The sequence below is a fragment of the Triturus cristatus genome, chromosome 1_1 (assembly GCF_964204655.1).
Source record: "Triturus cristatus chromosome 1_1, aTriCri1.1, whole genome shotgun sequence".
Lineage (NCBI taxonomy): Eukaryota > Metazoa > Chordata > Amphibia > Caudata > Salamandridae > Triturus > Triturus cristatus.
The window spans coordinates 571277232-571294759 of NC_140579.1; the positions used below are offsets into that span (position 1 = coordinate 571277232).

Sequence of the window (17528 nt, forward strand, 5' to 3'; positions counted from 1 at the left end):
AAATACAAAATATTTCACTTCCTGAGCCATTTTAGGTATCCATATTGTCTTCCCTATTTATAAACCGCTTTTTTTTTTTAGAAGATAGTAAAATGTATGGGATTTGAATTTGTAGGTAACTCTCGTATCTGAAAGAGCAATAAAACTTGTGTCATCTTATTTGATCTTCCAATACAATTTATTGATTGTTCTTGGACCAATTCAGAAATAAGTTATATTAAGAAAGCAAAGAAGATGTAACATATGGCTCAAACAGCTGTTTTGATAGGGATGTTGGGGCTTTAAGCACCTTTAAAATATCATACCCTGTGACATTTCCACATTTATACTTTTTGCCCATTGTCATCAGGGTGATTCTCTCAGTCCTTTTCTTCTGGGTAGCTGTAGTCTAATTCCAGGCAGCCATGGATGGGCCTCACCTCAAGGCAGACTCCAGAGGGGTACCTCCAGTTCAGGCAATGTAGAATATACGTGCAAGCAGATCCATACCTTCTACAGCAGATTTTTCCAGACTCCTTCAGTTGATGCCCTCTGGAAAGATTGGTGTCAAGGACAACAGTCCTGGATCTCAGAATATTTCCCCAACACACTCTTATGTATTGTTTAGACCAGACTGGTCAGTGAGAAGGTCCCAAACAGTGATTGGGATTTTGCTCTTCTCTTACACTCCATTGTGTGTTACACATGATGTCCTGGAAACAAGTCTAGGTGGGCGCTTGCTGCAGTATGAGCTGGCAGTACTCTCTTGAACACAAGACTTCAGAGCCCCGTGTAGGAGGGGGAGGGGCTCAACTGCCGTACTGGGCTTCAAAAGAGCTCTGGTGCTCCTGCGGCATCCCGCGCTGTGAGACGTGCTCGGGCGAAAACAGATCCAAGGGCGTGTCCACCTGCGCCCGGTCAAGGCCAATCCAGGCCACTCCTCTTGGATGCTGATGAGATAATTAATGTTGAAGAAGAACTGGGGTAGGTGTGCCTGCTTCAAGTACATCCAATAAATGGTCATCCAGGGAGCTCTTTGCCGACACATGTGACTAATCTTGCTATTCCTAATTCAGAACTGTTGTCAATTAGTAATACTCACTCTGTCAGGGCTACCATATACGAGCCCCGCAATAAGGGACCTACTGTTTCCTCTGAATTGGACGAAACGAAAAACAAGAGTGATGCGTGCCTGTATGGTGCCTGCCTGGCGTGGGAGGGGGGTGAGGTGGTACTGGTACACCAAAGGAACCTTTGGACATTTTAATCATTAGAAACTATGATCTTTTGCAATGTCTAAAAAGAGAATTACTAAAATAAAAAATGCACTATATAACTTAACTGCTTCTTCTCATTCTCCCTCATCAACTAATATGGCCCATGAAGACCAAACGCCATCTATACTGCCCAGCATTTCAGACCTTTCTTGATCTTTGGATCTCAAACACAACAGTCAGGCCCCAGATTTTGATAGGATCCACAGAGTGGTTGACCTTGGAGAGACGGCCCTAATTACCTAATGTTTAGGGTTGCAGAGTAAGGACGAGGTAATGCAACGATGGATGATCAATGCAGCAGGGGTTAGTTAGTGCAGACATCTGGCAGATTAACGGTTGCAAAAGGCTGCAGCGACCGTAAAAGTTATTTTAGCTAATGCTCCATTTTTTAAGGCTGGGACCATGGAGCAGTTGTTCATTGCGTAGAAAAGTGCCTGGGTCACATATCTCATTTGTATAGCTGTATTAATGCACAAGTTACTACTTGTGTAACGATACATCTGTAAGAGACATTAGTTTATGATAGATTCCTTACCTTAGAATATCCCCAGGCGTCAGACTGGATCCGGAAAGTTTTGCTAGCAGTACCCCTGCGCATCAGTAGGTGGTGTCGTGCGGCTCCGCGTCCGTCGCTGGCATCGTAAGCGCCGAGATGACGTCACGGAGACTACTTAGGCACCATCCATGCGCGCTGACGTCAGTTCTGTACACGACTTTCCGAGGCAGGAATGCAGAGCCATTCAAGAAACTGACCACTGGTGCCTAGAAACTAGGGCCCTGAAAGAGATGACCTTAACCCTAGAAATCAGTTCGCAGAACGGGGAGGATGGGTGGGGCGGTAAGGAATCTATCACTAACTAATGTCTCTTACAGATATATCGTTACACAAGTAGTAACTTGTGTATCTGAAAGAGACACGTTAGTGATAGAATCCTTACCTTAGAATAGATGCCCCAGCAATACCAACCCCGGTGGTGGGTCTGCAAATAGATTACACCAGAAAGTCACGGAGAACAGAACGGCCAAAGAAGCCGTCTCTCCGGACCTGACTGTCAAGGCAGTAATGCTTGGTAAATGTGTGCAGCGAGGCCCACGTAGCTGCCTGACAAAGGTCCTGCAAGGGGACGCCGCGTCCCAAGGCAGTAGTGGATGCTGTTGCCCTGGTAGAATGGGCACACAGGAGGCTCTTTCTTAGCCAACGAGTAACAGGCCTTGATGCAGAGACCGACCCACCGAGAGATGGTCCGTTTGTGCACAGCTTGACCTCTTTTGGCGCCCACGTAGCCAACAAAGAGCTGGTCATCCACCCGGAACTGTTGTGTGCGCTTCTGGTAGAATGAGAGCGCACGTTTTGGGTCCAGACGGTGGAGCCTCTCTTCCTCTTTTGAAAGCTGCGGAGGCGGAAAGAAGGTGGGCAAAGTGATGGTCTGCCCGATGTGGAAGGGCGTGACAACCTTTGGCAAAAAAGAAGGACGGGTCCTTAAAACCACCTTGTTCGGATGAACAGAAAGAAAAGGAGGTTTAGAAGAAATAGCCTGGAGGCTCACTCACTATTCTGGCAGAGGTGATAGCCACCAGGAAAGGCTTCTTAAGAGTGAGAAGACGCTCGAAGGGAGCACACATCAGATAGGTCAAGACAAGATTCAAGTCCCATTGAGGCATTATGAACGGCACAGGAGGAAACGTGTGCGTAATGCCTTTCAGGAAACGGGTAACAAGCGGAGACTTAAAGAGAGAAGGCTGATCTGGAAGCCTCAGAAAGGTCGAGATGGACGAAAGATAACATTTGATAGTACCCAGAGCAGAGCCCTGCTGGGCCAAGGACAGGAGAAACAGAAGGACCTCAGAAAGAGGGGCAGAAAGGGAATCCACAGACTTTGCTGCGCACCATGCCACAAACTTGTTCCACCGGCAGGCGTATACCGTCTTAGTGGAGGGATGCCTGGCTGCCAGAATGACATCACAGACTTCGGGAGGAAGATTGAAAGCTGTCAACTGTCGCTGCTCAATCTCCACGCATGGAGGTGGAGGCTGGACAGGTTCGGGTGGAGGACTGTCCCCTGCTGCTGCGGCAGAAGATCCTCCTGAAGAGGCAGTCGGATCGGGGGATCGATCGCCATGCTGAGTAGCTCGGGATACCAGTATCTTCCTGCTCAATCCGGAGCCACAAGGATGACTTGGGCCCGGTCGCGCCGAATCTTCTTCAGCACTCTGGGCAGAAGTGGTATAGGCGGAAAGGCGTACAATAGACCACAACTCCACTCGCGACGAAAAGCGTCGCCGAGCGAGTCCCGCCTTGGAAATTCCAACGCGCAGAACTGATGACATTGTGCTTTCTTTTCAGTGGCGAATAGATCTAACCAAGGCTCTCCCCACTGTTGAAGGAGACCTTGCACCACGTCCGAGTTCAGACGCCATTCGTGATTCATCAAGCACCGGTGGCTGAGTTCGCCCGCTCTGGTGTTCAGAGAACCTGCCAGATGTTGAACCACCAAGGTGATGCCTTGATGTTCCAGCCATGTCCAGAGGCGCAGAGCCTCCTGACATAGGGTCCAGGACCCCACCCTGCCCTGTTTGTTGCAATACCACATGGCGGTGATGTTGTCCGTGAACACCTGCACCACACTTCCCCGGACAGAGGGAAGGAATGCCTTCAGTTTAAGTCGGATCGCCCGAAGCTCCTACAGATTGATGTGGAGCCGGGACTACGCTGGAGACCAGAGTCCTCTGATCTCCGCGTCTCCCAAATGGCTTCCCCATCCCAGAAGGGACGCAACCGTCACCACTGTGTGCTCCAGTTGGGGAAGGGAGAGGGACCTGCCATTGACCCAATCGCGATTCTTGAGCCACCACTGCAATTGTCGTGCAGTGCCATCCGAGATCTGGACAGGTTGCCCTGATGCTGCGCCCACTGGAACTTCAGGTCCCACTGCAGAGCCCGCATATGCCACCTGGCATGTGACACCAGTAGGATGCAGGAGGCCATCAGGCCCAGGAGCCGGAGGGTCATCCTAACTGAAACCCGGGATAGAGGCTGAAAGATCGGAATCAGAGCCTGAATATCCCGGACTCGCTGCTCGGGAGGATAAACCTGAAACCGCGTTGAATCCAGAACCGCTCCAATGAAGGGGAGCTTCTGAGAGGGATTCAGGTGCACCTTCGGCACATTGATGGAGAACCTCAGCAAATGCAGGAGGTCGGACATAGTCTGGAGGTGGTTGACGACAGCCTGGGGCGAGCCCGCCTTCAACAACCAGTCATCGAGCTAAGGGTAGACTGAGACCCCTGACCTGCGCAGGTGAGCTGCGACCACCACCATCACCTTCGTGTACACCCGAGGGGAGATGGTAAGGCAGTAAGGGAGCACGAAAAAATGAAAATGCTCCTGGCCTACCGTGAACCGCAGGTAACGCCAGTGGGCCGGCAGGACGGGGATGTGAAAATAGGCGTCCTGCAAGTCCAACACTACCATCCAGTCTCCAGGGTAGCCAAGACCTGAGCCAGAGTCAGCATTTTGAACTTCTCCTTCCGGAGGTCCAAGATAGGACGCAGACCCCCTTTGTCCTTCTCGGGGACCAGAAAGTAGTGGGAATAACAACCACTCCCTACTTCCGGCCCAGGAACGCACTCGAGTGCCCCCTTGGCCAAGAGGGCCGTAACTTCCTGTTGGAGAGTTGCCAAGTGGTCCCCCGACATGCGGTGGTACTGAGCCGGCATGGCTGGAGGAGAGGACTGAAAGGGAAGGGAGTAACCTCTGCGGGTGATCTGCAACATCCACTGGTCTTATGTGATATCGTGCCAGTGGGGGAGGTGGTGGTGGATCCTGCCACCCACCGGGGTGGGGTGCTCCACAAAGCTCGGATTAGGAAGGTTTGGAGGTAGAAGCAGCGGGGGTGAAGGTAGACTGACCCCCACGCTGATTCCCAGACCCGCCCCTGCGAAAGCCCCGGCCGCGCTGAGGCTGGTTCTTGCCAGGCTTGCTGAAGGAACGTGCCTGGGCGCCTCTGCCGTGGCCACGAAAGGAACGAAAACCAGGAGTGGCCGGGCTTTTTGCAGAAAGACCCAAGGACTTGGCCGTGGCCCGCGAATCCTTAAAACGCTCCAGTGCACTGTTGGCCTTATCGCCAAACAGGCGAGTGCCATCAAAGGGCATGTCCATGAGGGAGCTTAGGACATCTGGCGAGAACCCGGTAGATCTCAACCAGGCGTGGCGACGAAGCACCACAGTCGTAGAAATTGCCCTACCCAGTGAATCCGCGGTGTCCAAGCCACACCGAATGGTGAACTTAGCCGCATCCTTACCCTCAGCAACAGCTTGGGACAGCACAGCGTGGGTCTCCTCAGGACACTGAGACAACACCTGTGCAACTGTATCCCACACCGCGTGGGAATAGCGGCCAATAAGCAGGCGGTGTTCACTGACCACAGCCCCAAACTGTCAGAAGAGAACAACCGCTTACCGAACTGTTCTTATCCTGCAGAGCCGTGGGAAAGGCACTCTGACGTCGAGGCTTTGCTAACCAGGCTTTCAGGCGTAGGATGAGTGGTCAGAAATGCGGGGTCACCAGGCAGTGACGCCTGGCGACATTCTTATCCACAGGGGCCCCTGTGGCTGGCCGCGACCAAGTGCCCAACAAGACGTCAGTGAGGGCATCATTAAATGGGAGCAGGGGCTCCGACTAAGTGGACGCCATCTGGAGCACCTCATTGAGGAGATTAGTTATGAGGGCCACCGTAGGGAGATCAAGGTTGAGGACCTCAGCTGCCCGACGGAGCACCAACGTGTAGGAGGCGCCCTCCTCCATGGTAGACAAAGGAGAGGCAAACCTTAGGTCAGAGGAGATGCTGAGGTCGCCGGCATCCCCCAATTTGTCCACCCCGTCCTGCTCGGAGTCACACTGACAGGCAAGAGGGTCCTCGGACCCCTCCCAGTCGTCCTCCACCTCTGTCGCATGGGGAACAGACCACTGCGGCAGAGCTGGGGCCGGAGAAGGAACAAATGGCACCGGGAATGGCACCGCATCCTGAATGCGGATCCCAGGCTGGAACAAAATGGTCCTGGAACCTGGGTAAAGGCAGTACGAATGTCACCCACTGCGACGCCAGGGGTGGAGCCGAGGGTGGCGCTGGAGCCAGAGCCGGCAGCGCTGGACCGTGTAGCTCCGGGGCCAGAGCCAACGGCACAGGATCCTGTGGCGCCGAAGCTGGATCCACCGCCGGCGTCCCAACAGGATCCGGTCACGGGACCACGGGGCTCGAAAGTGGGCCGGCGGGAGCCCGAGGCCTAAAGAGGCGGTCCACGGTAGCAAGAAATTCTTGAATCTGTCGGGAGTCGCCGACGGACCCGGGTAAGATGGGTAGGCCGCGGGACTCCCAGGCTCCAAAGGAGCCGCAGGGGCAGAACCCCTGTCCCCCTCGTCTGCATCCGGGGACCGACGGGGGGACGTCGGAGAGCAAACTCGCTTCTTCGACTTCTTTTTGTGTCGTCTCTTACCCGAATCACAGGGTGAAGGCTTGGAGCCCGAGGAGCGACGACTGTGGCCACGTGAGCGTTCCCGCGAATGGTCCCTGGACCTGGAACGGCGCTAGGACAAGTGCCGGACCTCCAGCAGCTTCCGGCGCCGCTCCCAAAAAGCCTTCGGGCCATGGCCCGACAGTCCCGGCAGGACCAGGAGTCGTGGTTGGTCTCCAGGCAGTAGAGGCAGACATCGTGGGGGTCCGCCACCGACATATTGCGACGGCAGGCCCCACATGACTTAAAGCCAAGCATTCCTACGTGCACCAAGGAGTACAGGAGACAAAATGTCTCGAAAAGGGTAGTCAAAAAGTGACTAAGGTACGTGCTCTAACCGGATCTGCGCCGGCTGGCGCGGAAAAAGAAAGAACTGATGTCAGCGCGCATGGGTGGCGCCTAATTAGTCTCTGTGATGTCATTTCGGCACTTACGGCGCCAGCGACGGACGCGGAGCCGCACGACGCCACCTACTGACACGCTGGGGTACTGCTAGCAAAACTTTCCGGATCCAGTCGGACGCCTGGGGATATTCTAAGGTAAGGAATCTATCACCAACGTGTCTCTTTCAGATATGGCCAGAAGAGTCTCTTAGTTTGGGAAGGCCCCTAAAATCATGGTATGCGATTTCTCAGGTATTACACTTCTGGGCTTTTTTTATACACATCTATCACCAAGCTAATCTCTAACACATTCAGCACCGGCATCACACATCAAGGAATTCCATCCAACAAACCGTCCTTTAATGTTCCAATATGCAAAAATGTTGAAGCCTTGAGTAATCTGGACTCGAACGATTGACTGACCCTCCCAAAACCTACCAATGTGCATAATATATAACAAGAGAAAAGTACTATGACTATGCTGGACCACTTTCCTCGCTTGATATTTTGTGTTGGAATATAGCGGGTCTGGTGGGCAGAAGGGACTATTACAGCTGGTTGTTATTTTTTTTAAAACAAATCATATGCCTTCAGGAAACTGGGGAGGATAGTAACAGCCTAATCTTAGATGGAAATTGGGGGTTTTCATTCCCAGCAATCAGTTGGCAATCGGGGAGGTCTAAGTGGGGTGGGGGGCTTTGTTAGTCCTGTGTTTTCCAATTTCAAATTGCAAAATAGAACAGCTAGACACTGGCTAGCCTATTTACCTGCAGTTTGCTAGTGGTTTTCCAAATCATGTAGACTCCCTGTTGTTAATTTTTACAATGTTAATTTCCACATCATACTGGAGAACATGTCTGTTCTCTAAGAGGTTTACTGTATAGATATATCAACTCTGAGTTGTTGTATACTCTGGCAGTTTTGCTTGGCGATTTTAATTTACACCTCTATCATGATTGTCCTGATATGGACATGGGCAATCATTTGTTTCCACTTTCTAACAAATCTCATTTCAATCATTCTGCTCAGGGTGAATTGATGAATTCAGTCATGTATTACTTTAACTTCTCCGTACTAGGTAAAATTTGTACTGATGTGGACTTTAATGTGGGTGGGCCTACCTTTACAGGTAGGGAGCACCTCTCAGGGATTGCATACTTTTTGTATTTTCTGTCTTAGTTTCTTCACTACTTAATTACAAAGTCCTTTGGAACTCGAGGAGGGACCACAATCTATGAACTGCTTCACTCTCATGGGCACATAATTTGGTCCCCATTTTGTTTCCGCCCCCAGGGCAGGATTCCACATGTGATCAGGGTCAGAGGCTTAAATGGAAGAATGTTAGTCCAGACATCGAATCTAATTTGTTCTATATATGTTCAGATGCTTTTACAAACTGCATTAATGATAGGTTCACTAACAATATCATACTTGTTTTTTTTTATTTGATTAGTCAGAAACTTAGAACCCTTCTTAACCCTATGAGGCTACCCTTATCTGCAGCATATAGCTGGTTAGATAATTCCTGTTCTAAGACCCATCGTGATTTCATGATGGCTCTGAAAGAGATTCCTTTGGACAAACTTGCTGTAAAACAAGGAAACTTTCTCTGAGGCAGGAAGTTTGGGAAGAACCGACTGGAACAACCTGGTAGTGGGACAGCATCAAATTCGAGGGGATTGACAATGAGCCGTTATTTAAGCATGAGGTAGGATATTTGCTAGTGCAGCATATCCAGCCCAATGTATATGTTGGGCACTTCAAAGCTATTAATAGTTACCTAGCTGCAAACCCTCCAATTTTGAGTCACATTCTATTTCACCATCCTTGTTAGAACTGGGGGTCTCTAGTTGGCTGAGGCAGTTAACTTAGTCCAAATAGGGGACCCTTGATTCTAGTCCGGGAACGGAGGGACACCCTCTTTGATAACCCCTGCTCACCCCCGTTAGCTTGGCATGAGCAGCCAGGCTGATCTTTAAGGCAATGTGTAAAGTATTTGCAACCACACTCCCAGTGACACAGTGATAACACCACAAATGAACACGACACTATAAAAATAGTGGTATCATTATCAAGAAGAAAAATACGGTAAGACAAACGATAATGATCCAACATATGCGTATTTGTAATATTTCACTTTGCCGGTTATTAGGCCAACAAACACTTGTAGGTTCTTGCGGTATTAATGAGCAGTTCACGATGTTCAAATGCAGTCCTAATGCAATGCTATGCAGTTCGTAATGCAGTTCATATAGTCAGACTAATGCAGTTCGTAATGCAAGAATAATGCAATCCTCAATTCAAGTAATCAGTCAGTTCGTAATGCAAAATTAATGCAATCCTCAATGCACGTAATCAGGCAGTTCGTAATGCAAGAATAATGCAATCCTCGATGCACGTAATCAGGCAGTTTGTAATGCAAGTATAACGCACTCCTTAATGCAAGTAATAAGGCAGTTCGTAATGCGAGAATAATTCAATCCTCAATACACGTAATCAGGCAGTTCGTAATGGAAGTATAACGCACTCCTTAATTCAAGTAATAAGGCAGTTCGCAATGCGAAAATAATTCAATCCTCAATGCACGTAATCAGGCAGTTCGTAATTTAAGTATATCACCATCCCTAATGCAAGTAATGAAAAAGTTACTTACCTTCGGTAACGATATATCGGTAAGAAACATTAGTTAGTTAGATTCCTCACCTTAGAATATCCCCAGGCGTCAGGCTGGATCCGGAAGATTTTTTGTCAGCAATACCCTTGCGTGTCGCTAGGCGTCGTCTGCGGCTCCACGTCCGTCGGCGTCGTGCGCCGGGATGACGTCTGAGTACTTAGACGCCGCCCTCGCGCGCTGATGTCAATTCTTGTACATAGCGTTCCGCGCCAGGAACGCAGAGCCATGCAAGAGACCGACACTGGTGCCAAAAACGGAGAGGATGAGTGGGTCGGTGAGGAATCTAACTAACTAATGTTTCTTACAGATATATCGTTACCGAAGGTAAGTAACTCGTTCATCTGAAAAAAACACGTTAGTTAGATTCCTCACCTTAGAATAGATACCCCAGCAATACCAACCCCGGTGGTGGGTCTGCGAACCAAGATCACACCAGAAAGTCCTGGAGAACAGAACGGCCAAAGAAGCCGTCTCTCCGGACTTGGCTGTCTAGGCAATAATGTTTAGCAAACGTGTGCAGTGAGGCCCACGTTGCCGCCTGACAGCTATCCTGACAGGGAACTCGATGGCACAGGGCAGTGGTCGCCGCAGTGGCCCGAGTGGAATGGGCCCTCAGCCCTACAGGAGGCTCCTTTTTAGCCAAGGAGTAACAGGCTTTGATACACAAAACGACCCACCAAGAGATGGTCCGCTTGTGTACCGCCCGTCCCTTCTTAGCGCCCACGTAGCCAACAAAGAATTGGTCGTCCACCTGGAACTGCTTGGTGCGGTCCAAATAAAAGGACAGCGTCCATTTTGGGTCCAGACGGTGGAGCCTCTCTTCCTCTTTCGAAGGGTGCGGAAGCGGAAAGAAGGTGGGCAACGTAACAGACTGCCCGATGTGAAAGGCAGTGACCACCTTAGGGAGAAAGGAAGGCGAGTTCTGAGATGGACAGAAAGAAAAGGAGGCTGAGAAGAGAGAGCCTGGAGCTCACTCACCCTTCTAGCAGACGTGATGGCAACCAGGAAAGCAGTTTTAGGCGTCAAGAGACAAAGGGGACAATTAAGAAGTGGCTCAAAGGGAGCGCACATCAGAAACGTCAAGACCAGATTCAAATCCCACTGAGGCATTACGAAAGGGACAGGAGGAAACATGTGAGTAATGCCCTTCAAGAAGCGAGAAACAACAGGGGATTTGAAGAGAGAAGGCTGATCAGGAAGCCGTAAGAAAGCAGAAATAGCAGAGAGATAACCTTTTAGGGTGCCCAGAGCAGAGCCCTGCTGGGCAAAAGAAAGAAGAAAGAGAAGAACCTCAGCAAGAGGGGCGGAAAGGGGATCCACAGCCTTTGCTGTGCACCATGCCACAAATTTGTTCCACCTGCAGGCGTATACCGTTTTTGTGGAGGGACGCCTGGCTGCCAGAATCACATCACAGACTTCAGGAGGCAAGTCAAATGGCCTCAACTGTCGCCGCTTAATCTCTACGCATGGAGGTGGAGACTGGACAGGTTCGGGTGGAGGACCGTCCCCTGCTGCTGCGACAGAAGGTCCTCCTGAAGAGGCAGTCGTATCGGGGGATCGATTGACAGACTGAGTAGCTCGGGATACCAGTACCTTCGTGACCAATCTGGAGCCACTAAGACGACTTGGGCCCGGTCGCGCCAGATCTTCAGCACTCAGGGCAGAAGTGGTATAGGCGGAAAGGCGTACAACAGACCGCAACTCCACTCGCGACGAAAGGCGTCCCCGAGCGAGTGCCGCCTTGGAAACTCCAACGCGCAGAACTGCTGACATTGCGCGTTCTCTTCGGTGGCGAATAGATCTAACCAAGGCTCTCCCCACTGCTGAAAGAGGCCTTGCGCCACGTCCGAGTGTAGACACCATTCGTGATCCATCATGCACTGGCGGCTGAGTTTGTCTGCTCTGGCGTTCAGAGAGCCCGCCAGATGTTGAACCACCAGGGTGATGCCCTGATGTTCCAGGCACGTCCAGAGGCGTAGAGCCTTCTCCCTGACAAAGGGTCCACGACCCCAACATGCCCTGTTTGTTGCAGTACCACATGGCGGTGGTGTCTGTGAACACCTGCACCACACTTCCCCGGACAGAGGGAAGGAATGCCTTCAGTGCAAGTCAGATCGCCCTCAGGTCCAGAAGGTTGATATGGAGCCGGGACTCCGCCGGAGACCAGAGGCCTCTGATCTCCGCCTCTCCCATGTGGCCCCCCCATCCTAGGAGGGACGCATCCGTCACCACTACGTGCTCCGGTTGGGGTAGGGAGAGGGATCTGCCGTTGACCCAATCGCGGTCCGAGAGCCACCACTGCAACTGTCTCGCAGTGCCCTCCGAGATCAGGACGTGGTCGGACAGGTTGCCCCGATGCTGGGCCCACTGAAACTTCAGGTCCCACTGCAGAGCCCGCATTCGCCATCTGGCGTGATGCACCAGCAGGATGCAGGAGGCCATCAGACACAGAAGCCGCAGCACCAACCTGACCGAGACCCGGGATAGAGGCCGAAAGATGGGAATCAGAGCCTGAATATCCCGGAACCGCTGTTCCGGAGGATAGGCCTGGAACTGCACCGAGTCCAGAACCGCTGCGATAAAGAGGAGCTTCTGGGAGGGACTCAGATGCGACTTCGGCACATTGATGGAAAACCCCAGCAAATGCAGGAGGTCGGCCGTAGTCTGGAGGTGGGAGACGACTGCTTGGGGCGAGCCCGCCTTCAACAACCAGTCGTCGAGATAGGGGAAGACTGGAACCCCCAATCTGCGCAGATGAACAGCGACCACCGCCATCACTTTCGTGAACACCCGAGGGGCACTGGTGAGGCCGAAGGGGAGCACGGTAAACTGAAAATGCTCCTGGCCCACCGTGAACCGCAGGTAACGCCGGTGGGCCGGCAGGACGGGGATTTGGAAATAAACGCCCTGCAAGTCCAACGCTACCATCCAGTCTCCAGGGTCTAGGGGAGCCAGAACCTGAGCTAAGGTGAGCATCTTGAACTTCTCCTTCCGGAGGAAGGCGTTGATGCTCCTGAGGTCCAAGATAGGGCGTAGGCCCCGTTTGCCCTTCTTGGGAACCAGAAAGTAGTGGGAATAACAACCACGACCTACTTCTGGACCAGGAACGCGCTCGATGGCCCCCTTGGCCAAGAGGGCTGTAACTTCCTCCTGTAGAAGTTTCAAGTGATCCCCCGACATGCGGTGGTACTGCGGTGGCATGGCTGGAGGGGTCGCCTCGAAGGGGAGGGAGTAGCCCCTTCAGACGATTTGCAGCACCCACCTGTCCGATGTGATGGAACGCCAGTGGAGCAGGTGATGGCGAACTCTGCCCCCCACTGGCATTGAATGGGCCTGAAAGCACAGACTAGGAGGGCTTTGAGGGGATGCTGCCGGGGTAGATGTGGACTGACCGGCACGTTGTCCCCCTGTACCGCCTCGGCAGAATCCACGTCCACGTGAGGGGGCGTCCCTTCCTTGGCCACGAAAGGGGCGAAAAGCGTAAGTTTGCGGGCGCGGGCCGAGAGGCCCAAGGACTTGGCCGTAGCCCGGGAGTCCTTAAAGCGCACCAGAACACTATCCGCTTTGTCGCCAAAAAGGCGACTGCCATCGAAGGGCATGTCCATGAGGGTGCTCTGGACATCCCCCGCTAAACTCGTGGACTGCAGCCAGGCGTGGCGGCGGAGCGCCACTGTGGTCGACATTGCCCTACCTAGCGAGTCCGTAGTGTCGCACTGCATCCCGCCCCTCGGCGAGAGCCTGGGCGAGCCGTGTCCGAGCCTCCTCCGGAACAGGGGCAGCACGTCCTCCACCGTACCCCACAGGGAGTGGGAGTAACGGTCCAAGAGACAAGCGGTGTTAACAGACCGCAGTCCCAAACTAAGGGAGGAGAACAGCTTCTTACCAAACTGCTCAAGTCTCTTGGATTCCCGATCCGGGGGAGCGGACGGGAAGGAGGTCTGGGAAGTCGAGGCCTGGATAACCAGACTCTCATGCGTGGGGTGGAGGGACAGAAAGCTGGTGTCGCCCTGTGCAGGGCGGTGGCGCCGGGCTAAGTTGAGGTCCACAGGAGGTACTGTGGAGGGCTTGGACCAGGTGCCCTTGAGAACGTCCAGTAGTGCTTCATTTAACTGCAGCAGAGGCTCCGAGGAGCTTGCTGTCGGTTGGAGCACCTCGGTGAGGAGGTTAGTCCTCACAGCCCCAGCAGGTAGCTCTAGCCCAAGGGCTTCGGCTGCCTTGCGCAGCACCACAGAAAAAGCAGCACCTTCCTCCGAAGCCACGGTCAGAGGAGAGATGAAGCCAGTGTCAGGGGAGGTATCAAGACCACTGGCATCCCCCAACTCATCTGCCCAGTCCTGTGATAACTGGCCCTGCTGGACCAGAGGGTCCTCAGACCCCTCCCATTCTTCACCGTCACACGATTCCTGGTATACAGGTGGAATGATCGGAGCCGGGCGGAAGATGAAATTGCCACCCATCCGACGCCGGGCCTGGACCGGGACTAAACAGGGGAACGGCTTCGTCCGAAGGCGGCGCCAGAGGTGGTACCGGAGTCGGCGCTGGCGGAGGGGTCGTGAGGTCGACCGACAGGGATCCAGGCCGCGTCGACGGCGGAGCCAGGCCCCTCATGGCCGAGAGGAAAGCACTGATCTCCGCCGGAGTCGCGTCGGTCCCAGGGACCGGCGGGTATGGGGACGGACGTAACTCCTGCGGCTCCGACGGAGCCACGCGGGTGGCACCACCCAAACCCTCAGCCCAGACGCGCAACCGGCGAGGGGAGTCCGAAGAGCGATGTCGCCTCTTGGACTTCTTACTGTGCTTCGACTTACCCGAAGACTTCGAACCAGATGAGTGGTGGTGGTGACTGCGGCTCCGCGACCGGTCCGCCGACCTCCTCCTCGACCGGGACCATGAACGGAGAGAATATTTTTTGGCAGCCTACGCAGCAACCCTACACACATACCTACTCCCTGCTGACGAGAGGCAACTACCTCGAAACACGTGTCCAGGGATGGCTAACGCGACACTCATTTTCATTTTAAACTTTTGGCATAGGCGTACCCGCCGACGCTACTTCATGGACCACAATTCTTTGGGGTAACACGCTTGTAGGACTAGCAGAGTGCGGCCAATCGGATTTTTGTTTATATTCAGGCTCCCTTGAGCCGGTGGGGCTGACGAGCCCATGGCTACGCACCTGCGCGCCTTGAGTGGTACTATACCTGAGAATATTTTTTGCCAGCTTACGCAGCAACCCTACACACATACCTACTCCCTGCTGACGAGAGGCAACTACCTCGAAACACGTGTCCAGGGATGGCTAACGCGACACTCATTTTCATTTTAAACTTTTGGCATAGGCGTACCCGCCAACGCTACTTCATGGACCACAAGTCTTTGGGGTAACACGCTGGTAGGACTAGCAGAGTGCGGCCAATCGGATTTTTGTTTATATTCAGGCTCCCTTGAGCCGGTGGGGCTGACGAGCCCATGGCTACGCACCTGCGCGCCTTGAGTGGTACTATACCTGAGAATATTTTTTGGCAGCCTACGCAGCAACCCTACACACATACCTACTCCCTGCTGACGAGAGGCAACTACCTCGAAACACGCGTCCAGAGATGGCTAACGCGACACTCATTTTCATTTTAAACTTTTGGCATAGGCATACCCACCGACGCTACTTCATGGACCACAATTCTTTGGGGTAACACCCTGGTAGGACTAGCAGAGTGCGGCCAATCGGATTTTTGTTTATATTCAGGCTCCCTTGAGCCGGTGGGGCTGACGAGCCCATGGCTACGCACCTGCGCGCCTTGAGTGGTACTATACCTGAGAATATTTTTTGGCAGCCTACGCAGCAACCCTACACACATACCTACTCCCTGCTGACGAGAGGCAACTACCTCGAAACACGTGTCCAGGGATGGCTAACGCGACACTCATTTTCATTTTAAACTTTTGGCATAGGCGTACCCGCCGACGCTACTTCATGGACCACAATTCTTTGGGGTAACACGCTGGTAGGACTAGCAGAGTGCGGCCAATCGGATTTTTGTTTATATTCAGGCTCCCTTGAGCCGGTGGGGCTGACGAGCCCATGGCTACGCACCTGCGCGCCTTGAGTGGTACCATACCTGAGAATATTTTTTGGCAGCCTACGCAGCAACCCTACACACATACCTACTCCCTGCTGACGAGAGGCAACTACCTCGAAACACGTGTCCAGGGATGGCTAACGCGACACTCATTTTCATTTTAAACTTTTGGCATAGGCGTACCCGCCGACGCTACTTCATGGACCACAATTCTTTGGGGTAACACGCTGGTAGGACTAGCAGAGTGCGGCTGTGAGAAGTTGGCCTGGTATATGATGTTCACTAGTTAAAGTGACCACCTTGTACCATGCCAAGCAACCCTTATGGTGTGGTTGTAAGTCAACCTTTTCGGACCAGCTGCCCTAGTGGTAGCGTAGGCTAAGCAGTCTTTGAGGCTAAACTCGTGAAACGTGTTAAGCAGGCTGTTTTACCAAATGTAACCCCCCTTTATACCAATGAAAGGACACCACACAGATATATATTCAAAATATATATGTATTTATTTCTCAAAGTATCCCCTAGACTTTTTATGAGCACAGGAGCACAAATCGTTAAACAAGAATACGTTAGAATACACAGAAGTTGCACTTTATATGGGTAGGCCCTGGTGGCCACTCGAACCATATACTAAAATAGTGGTATAAGTACCACGAACAGAAAAGGGAAAAGGCCTAGGGCCTCTAGAATCGCTGGGCCTACAAGGAGCTAACTTTAGTTAGTGACCAGGAGGTCCACGGGTTGCGTGTGCAGAGCAAATAGTCACACGCGAGCTCCCATAGGTTTTCAATGGGTGCGTAAAAGTTACAAAGTTACTGCAAAAAGGATCTTCCGGATGGACTATGAACTCAAGATTGGAAACACAGACACTAGAGATGATACTCTACACTTGGGCACCGGAGTGCCAGCTTTACCTCACCCACAGGAAGCGGGTGCATAGGTCTCGAAGTGCGTCGGGTTTCTTCTATATGTTCGATGGAGCCTGAAGACAAAGATGCTGCAGGCGGTCGGTCCGGAAGGGATGCGGTGGATCCAAGGGTGGATCGGAGTTGTAGAAGACCTGTAAGCAGAGGGGACAGTGTTCACAGTCACTAGCCAGTGACCAGCGTGGCACCAGGTGGGTACCAGGCGATGTCGGGTGCAAACAGGAGGAAAGGTGCAGCTTCTCTGCAGCCACGTGGTCCCTGAAGGTCGACGACGTCCAGGAGTCGGTTCACGAGCTGTCCCACGCAGGCTCTCGCTGTCGGCGGTGTCGGCGACTTGATCGAAGCAAACAAGCCTTGGCAAAAGCAATTGTTGTGGAAAACGAAATAAGCTGATGGTTCTGACCAGCAAGGTCAGAGGGACTGCTCCTTTGGAGGGGAGCAAGGACCAGTCTGGAGCAACCAGACCAGCGGTGTAGTTCTTGAAGTTCGTCGCCAAGATGGCCACTAGCCAACGGGCCAGCAACCGGTTAGGCGCGTCGAGTGGCAAAATGCAGAAGGGCCCCACGCAGATCGTGGAGATGCTGGAGGGCTCACCTTTGGTGCAGATGCTGCTCGAGGGTTGGGCTCCTCAGATCCCAAAGCACAACTTGGAGGGAGCCTCGGTTGTTGCGCTTGCAGCTTGTCGTGGTCTTTTCAAGATGGC

The 17528-nt window shown here is 52.7% G+C and overlaps 1 protein-coding gene across 2 annotated transcripts in view; it reads right to left on the reverse strand.

Moving 5' to 3' along the window:
- The window catches only part of LOC146870653 (protein phosphatase 1 regulatory subunit 12B-like), a 353358-nt gene that overhangs the window by 185704 nt on the left and 150126 nt on the right, over positions 1-17528 (reverse strand). The gene's annotated exons all lie outside the window — the stretch shown is intronic.